Source organism: Nanorana parkeri, unplaced genomic scaffold, assembly GCF_000935625.1.
Source record: "Nanorana parkeri isolate BGI_ZX_2015 unplaced genomic scaffold, ASM93562v1 scaffold297, whole genome shotgun sequence".
Lineage (NCBI taxonomy): Eukaryota > Metazoa > Chordata > Amphibia > Anura > Dicroglossidae > Nanorana > Nanorana parkeri.
This window is the reverse complement of record NW_017306565.1, coordinates 781,786-789,907: the sequence shown is the minus strand read 5'-3', so window position 1 is coordinate 789,907 and position 8,122 is coordinate 781,786. Positions and strand designations below refer to the sequence as shown.

General features: G+C 39.0%; 1 protein-coding gene across 1 annotated transcript in view; it reads left to right on the top strand.

The window, feature by feature from the left end:
* The window catches only part of LOC108788004 (leucine-rich repeat-containing protein 4C), a 246,154-nt gene that overhangs the window by 110,069 nt on the left and 127,963 nt on the right, over positions 1-8,122 (top strand). The gene's annotated exons all lie outside the window — the stretch shown is intronic.

The following is an 8,122-nucleotide window of genomic DNA, read 5'->3' as shown; positions in this document are numbered from 1 at the left end:
GATCTTGTGTGTGTGTGTGTGTGTGTATTGTTAGGAGGGGTGTGCTTTAGACACATAATCAGTCAATTAAAACTGGTTTCTGCAGAGTAAAAATAGATTAGTTAGTTTCAATAAATTTTTATCAATTTTAACAAGAAGGAAACAGGAAATATTCGGGTGTCACATGGTACACACCCAATAAGAGACAATGAATATGAAAAGGATTACAGATGTACAAGACAGGAAATACTTTATGTCTCATATAATTGGTACAACAAAGAATCCTCATAGGGTAATACATCACACTTCTAATACATTGATAAGGCCGAAATAGATTAGTTCAGCGAGAACAGTATTATGTCTCATACTACTATGTCTTCTAGTACATATGTATTTATGCACAAAACCTCCGTACAAATAACTTGGACTGAAATTACAACACAACTTTTGTCTAGTTCAAATACTTAAAAGATAATTATTTTGTACTCTATCCATGCACCACTAATATGTAAGAATTTCACTACAAAATATATATTTCAAATATGAAAAGGTGGTCCATTACATAAATAAACCCTATTGCTGCTAGAAAATAAGGAGACCAACATATCTAAAGCCATTTTTTTTTATTTTGGACCCCCCAAAAAAGCAAAAATATATACTAGATATTAGCTAGTGATATAGAAATGCACAGCGTACATTTATGGATCATTATGTCACGATCAAAATCATGATATTACGGTAGGAGATGTATGTATATGACAACTATTAAATGCAGCAGACGTAGATAAAAATTAGAAAAAATACAAAACTTAGATCATGGGAAAATAAAACATTTAAGGGAAATACCTCACCCTACTATGATAAATCCAAAAAGGAAGTCATGGAATATGATATATGCAAACAAGCTAGTCCCACACAATTTAGTATACTGTATGTATCCAATACACATCCCTGCAAAATAGCATGCACCTAGTCACCGGCAACCCTTCTAGGTGCAGTTTGTCATGTGTTAATGTGGTTTGTGCTTAGGCAGTCCATTCATTTGAATGGGCCCCCGAGGCACCATAAAAAAGTCTAGAAACAGACAAACATGATTTTTTTCTAATGCAGTGCACCAACATACTGTAATGCCATTAAAAATTAATGGTACCACAATGCCGTAACCTGTGTGTTGCCATGCATTACTGCAAAACACTGCAACTGATAGGTGTGAAAGGACCCTAAGAGAGGGTTTTTCTTTCTGTGAAGAGGTCTCCTCTTACTTACTATTGTGGAGATGGGACAGGAAGTAAAGGTAATATCTTTACTGGCACACAGAAAATTTTTTTAAAAACTTGAATATTCCCTACTCTATCCAAAACAAGAGCTTTAGATATACAGGGGGTCCCCGAGTTACGAACATCCGACTTACATACCCCTTACAGACCCCTACTTACAAACGGAGGCTATTACTGTAAAGCAGGCTGCAGCCAAAGTGTACCGCCCAGCATTTCAGTCGTGGTAATGCTACCGCACTCGTGCTGAAGAGGAGTGCTCGCATTTTTGGGTCTGGTTTGTAGTACTGTACGTACATTACAAGAAGTTGGCTCTTGTTAGACGTGCAGACGAGGGGTGCCCGCCTCTTTCGGGTCTTTGTGGGTTTTTACTGCTGTCTTTATCCTCATTAGGAAGATTTAATCTCACTTCCTGTCCTTGAGACAACATACAGTTGAACAAACAAGAACAAACCTACAGTCCCTCTCTTGTTCTTAACCCAGGACTGCCTTTATTTTAATACATAATGATAGGAATAGTTCTCCATTGATCACATTCTTGAAAAAAAAGTGATATGCATCTTTAACTGCATCTCCTGACCCCAAATTTGTTCCATACTTGACTTCTAAGTCTCCCCATGAGTTTATTATGAGTTCGCTCTAACATAGTTTTTAATTTTTAACGGGCACCTAGCATTTTCAATAGGAGGTCAATCATTCCAGCTTATATAGGATATATCTCCGTACAGGATGCCTTTAAATAACGTTTTGAGCTTAGTAGATCATTACAGCTTATGACAGTAGTCAGTATTCTAGAACTAGGCTTTTAATTTACAGTTTGCATCAAATAAACCTTTTCTCCCCTTTGTTCTGGTGAGCTAGGCATTCACCTCCATCGTCTGCTTGGGTTAAACAGTATTCTGTCAGTGCTCACTAGCTACACAGCAGCTTGTTCTACTGTAAATCAGACACACCATACAACCTTCTCTCCCCTGCAGTATGTGTGATTGACATAAAGTATCTAATTTCCTCTTCTTATTATCTGATGGAGCTTCCTTCTCTTCAACCCATGACTTACACCTAAGCCCTACCGCACCATCGCAATGAGTAGATTATCCTCTCCTGGGAGCCTGGTGTGTAGTTATATAAGGCAGACTCGGGCAACTTACAATCTCCAGCTGCGGAGGAACGTCAGATCCCAGCAGGGACATTACTGCACTGCAGGTTTTAATAAAGGGCTTTTAAACTCATATATTTTCATATTATCATTATATTAAAAAAGTATATCAATATTTTTTTTAAGACGAGAAAAATAAGTCAGTTCTGAAGTGCAAAATTGGTTCAAACTTTGTTAGGGGCATTCAGCCAAAAGGTACAGAGGTCCACCACAATTGTCTTGCAGCTGTCTTAAAATGGTTTGGGAACCCCACCAGCACTGTGTGAGTAATATAAAAAAAAGCACACTGACATTAAACTTACTTTGATTTACATTAAAGTCCATATGCACCATCCCCCCCGACAGTCTGTTGTGTGCAAAGGCAGAGCTGGTGTTTAGTGATCGTGTTACATGGAATCACAAGGAGGGGGGCAAAAGCCTGCTTTACAATCTGACCCCAGTGTCAGACTGAATTTTCCATGGGGAAAAAAATTGAATTTGTATGATTCGGGCCTAAAAAAAATTCATAAAAAAAGAAGAAAGCTTGCAATGTGAGTCATGAAAATGTGCACACATATACATCATCACTGCACCTCTACATTACCACTAGACATGTACATTTTGTTTAGTTGAGAATGAAAATTGGATGACATTTTGAGAATTTAGGCATTCAGATGCATCCAAATGTCAGAATTTCAATGAGGTCGAATGTTCTTTTAACCAAATTTGTGATCATCCGAATTTCATTCAAACTGAATTGGACACATGACTGTTTTGTGGCCAATCAGAAAAATGCATTCAAAACTAAAATGAAATTCAGAAAGATCCGAATAATAAAATGGCGTTCAGACCCGAAACCCGAATGAAAGAAAAATCCGAAAAACAAAACACATTTTTTGCCGGTAATGTCTAATTGCCACAATAAATGCTAATCACTTACAAATGACTGTAAAAAAAAATGATAGAATTCACTCACAATATAAAGAGGAAAATGATCTGTGGGCCAGATCTCTAAACTTCAACATGTGTAGCAGGGGTACACTGGCCACAAGGGGGCTATTTTTGTAGCTGAAAAAAAAGCAGACATGGAATTACATTTGTAAACGGCACTCCAGAAATAGGCACCATTTTTCTTCCGCACCATATTTGTTACAGCATGATGGTAGGGATGTGGGTAAAGTTCTGCACTATGTCAGTGTGCTCTTTTTCATTTAATTTCTATAATTATTTTTGGTTTTGACTAGAATGGAGAATAATTTCAACATAGGATTTTCATTGCATTCTGTTTCTTTTTTGGCAAAGCTTTGCCTGACTGATTAGATACAAGAACGGATTTACATATTCTGTACGTATCCTGCGCCAATTACCTGCCAGTCAATGGCTTTTTATAAAACAAGACTTTGAATAAAATTGAATCTGGACTTTATGCCTTCTGCTTTTGGCACTGTCCTCTGTACACACCCAATAGTACAAAGCTGGCAGAGGTTCTGACCACCATAGCTAAGGTAAAATCTCCACAATGGGTACATAAATAGCAATAAAAACCTAACTGGGGTTCTAACCCTTCCATACTCTATCCAAAACTAAAAAGAATAAAAAGAAATGACTGTGGTTGGACTTAAATGGATACGTCACCAATAATGAAGTGGAACACCATAGCTCCTCACTGTACACCCAATTTTGGCTTGTCTCATCCCAGAACCCTGCTATGTATGTACCCTGCTGTATGAAATTTTATCATTTTCTCAATACAGCAATTCACGGGCATGACCAGGCAGAAAGTACTGAAGTCAGAGACATCCACGGGACAAATGTTTTCAAAACTCCAGGCAGATGTAAAATACTGAAACATTAGTGCAGCTCTGTGTTCATTCATACATCATGAGTTGCATGAGACAGCCTGTCAACCTGTCAGCTGGTCAAAATACCCGACGAGAGTGGGCAGCTCATTGGCTGCCGGTTTCCATTATACAAACATTTTCCGGCCTTCTCCTTCGATCAGCTGATCGAGGGATGCTGTGCACTGTGCTGTGCACTGTGCAAATTTCATCCGGTTCCTCAAAAACTTTTGCACAGTGCATGGACATCATAAGTCAGGGAATGCCGGTATATAAATTCAGCACCATGGACAGCACACTCCCCTTTTCTGCTGCTTTACGACAGCTGAATTACTTCTTCAGTATTATTCCCCATGATTAGTTGAACTGTTCACACACAACCGCAAATGTTGTAGCCATGTATAGCAGATTTTAGGAAAGCAAAAAGAGGTGTTGCTGACAGTAACCAGTTAAATATTGGATTAGGCTCTGGTGCGAAGGTTAAAAACGGCTCAGTTGATATTGGATGTACCATTAGATGTCCTTGAATGATTGTTCCCAAGCCATGACTTCCAAAGAGATAGCAGTGTCTGCTCCCATGAACTGCATGCTTGAGGAGCATATGTGTCTGCTGCTTTTTCTTAACTGTTGAGTCACGGGCTGGGGGAGGGGCAAGACATGTACGGGTTATCGACCTGCAGCAGAGAAAAATCAAGTCTCCTGCCATGCCGGATAGGGCTGCGCTGTGTATTAGAGATGTGTAAATCACAGGACTGGATGGGCAGAAAGACAAATAATTAAAATAATTAGGCAGGTAAAACATCTCTCATATATGCATTTCATCTCTGTTTTCAGTACTTGTGAGTTCAGGTACTGATGTTGGACGAGAAGACTCGGGTGATAGTTGGCATTTCAATCCAATAGTGTTTTGCAGGGTTTAAATCAGGCCTTTTTGCAAACCAGTCAAGTTCCTCCACACCAAACTCATCTAACCATATCTCAATGGATCTGGTTTTCTGCATAGGGGCACAACATGCTAGAACTGAAGATGGTCTGAAGTGAAGTGGTACACTTTGTAGGGCACACTTTCTTTAGCAGATATGAATCTACCCATACTATGAAAATGCCTGTTGGTTGTGTTTGCCTTCCAGGCCAAAAATCTCTAGTCCTCCTCGGAATATAAATGGTAATTAGAACCTTCAATAAGGGCTGTGCACATGAGACGGTTATCTAACTGTGTAGATTGTATTTAATATGGAATAAGTATCCCAGTCACATGTAGAAAGGGTTTCATTACTTTAGGATGTTTATTTCCCATTTTGGAGTTCTTCAGTGGAGCTGCTGTATAGTGCCTTGATCATAATGGCTTACTAGTATCTCTTGTAGGTACAAAAAATACAGTGAATTAATTCCTGCAAATGAAAAAAACACCACCTAGTTCAACCCAAAATGTTCTCAAATTTATTGGACAAAAATTATTCTTCACCTTACCAAAAATCCTCCCTTAAATCCCCAAACTGATAAAACCATGTGAAAAGTAATAAACAAGGCGAGGGATATAACCTTTCTGCCACAAGCATCCACTGACAGAATATAATATTCTCCATAGTCTCTGAGCTTCGGATTTCTCATCCATTAGTTCTTACACATGTCCACAAGCTAAAAAACATAGCAATGCATGGTGTATGACAAAATCATAATTATAACGCTTGGTTCCTTTAGATAAGTTTATTCCCACTTTGTTGATGCATGCATTCTAAAGATTACTAAAATTGCAACATACTGATCTATTGCACGTTATATCTAGAAAAATATATAAAAAACATAAAACACTTCCATATATACATGGACAGCCATGCATATAAGGAGACATTTATAATTGTGCTCTCCGCTAACATGCATTAAAGAGACCTTTTTGCCAGACCATTCATTTTAACAATGATGCTTCTCCTAAGAATATATGTTCATTTAAAGAAGAATTCTAGGAATTTAAACAACTTACCCTTGCAGTGGGGCTACCACCCACACCACAAAAGCTTCAGTGCTTGTTTTGTCTATGGAGCTCAAAAAAAGCAGATTTACAGTGGTACCTCGGTTCACGAACACTTCTATTCGCAAACAATTCGGTTTTGCTTCCATTCGCGAACTCCACATCGGGTGACGAACACAACCGCAGCCATCTTCAATGCTCTGACACGTGGTTGTGGTTTCCTCTAGTCAAGATTGTGGTCTGATCACAGTTTGATTCTGTTTGTGACCAATTCGGTTCGCGACCAGAATCGTGGAACATATTAGGTTTGTGAACCGAAGTACAACTGTGCTCATCTCTCTCACCCTCAGCTCTGGCTTTGGAATGTTCCTTGGTGTCCTCGTTTCTAATGCAAGTCAATGGACCGACATTAGACATGATAACATCAGCAGCTCTTAGACCTCCAGAGCCCAGTGGAAAAGCTGTTGGGACCAGTTCAGGAACACAGCAAGACAGGGGATCAGGTGAGTATAACGTCTTTATTTAAACCCCCTAGACTAAATGAGCACTTAAACCTTGCAGTGTGGGCATAGCCCTACTGCAAGGGTAAGTTTTTTACATGCCCAGTAAGCTATTTTATGCATGTTATTTATGTGTAAAAGCCTCCCTTGTGTAGACATCCAAAAGGTCTGAGACTAGTGTTGAATGACGCATTCTTGGATGCATGCTTAGCGCTGACACTCTATAGTATTCCCTTTCTCTACTTCCCTGCAGTTACATAAAGATTAAGTAGGGAGGTGAAGCGAGGGGTGGAGAATCTAGACCAGCACAGGCAGTAATTAGAAACTCCTTAAGAGGAGAGGGCTATGACATGGCAGGAGAGTGGTAGAACTGTGGCTGTTCTAGGGAACTGTCTCTTCCTGGAATGGTTGAATTTCCTAGAAAGTGCAAAGACACATTGCAAGTAAATTAAAAAAAAGACTGAAAGTAGGCATTTAAAATAATTGTTTTTTTTTGTTTTGTTTTTGCTCTGGTTTTTGTAAGTTGGTGACACAATCTCTTTAAAATACAGGTATATGTGTTTTCCATTGCATTGATAATCATTCAGAATGGCAACCCAAGGCACATGCAATACACAGTAACAAAAAGCACACCTCTGCTATAGCACACCACAATGCATAAAAGTGAATGGCCTGTGCATTGTAGAGTACTACAATGTTATAAAAAAACAAAGGTGCATTTCCTGTATGCTGAGATGATTTGAGAGCCCCCACAAAGGTATAAATATTCCCGAAGATATACAGTGTATCAAGGAAGAATAAAAAGTGCATGTCCCCAAAAAAATTGTAAAGGGATAAAGAAAAGATACAAGATCCGGAAGGCTCAGACAGAAAAAAAGGAGACGATGGAAAAGTAATAATAATGGCATTTGCTGCATGCAGCAGTCTTCCCCCCAATCAGAGTCTGTCTCAGAATTCTCTAAAAACCTCTAGAAACCATTCTGTCTTTACAGAGCTGAAACAAGTTAACCCCTTCCTCTGCTTGCATCCAGCTACATTTTTAGTATTGCATTAGATGGTTGTAGTCTAGGAACCGAGCCCGAGTTATCTGTTAACCCTGGAAAGTGCTTCAAAATACAATGGTATATAACTGAATAAAATGAAACAAAAATGTAAGTACAATCTTAAGCCATCTTAAGGACCAAATCCTACCATTGACCTTTTTAAAATTGAACTCCTGTCTTTTGGTGTCCCCCTTCCCCCTTCTATTATAAAACTCCTCACCCTATTCCTCGCTCTCCTAGGCTACTTATCCGCTGGACAACTGGTCCAACCAAGCTGTTCCTCTTTGGCCATTCATTTGGCAGCCCCTCCATGATAATGCAGGACAAGCTGCTGTGGAAATGAGGAATAATATACCTATGTTTCTCTACTAAAGTTCCGTATCT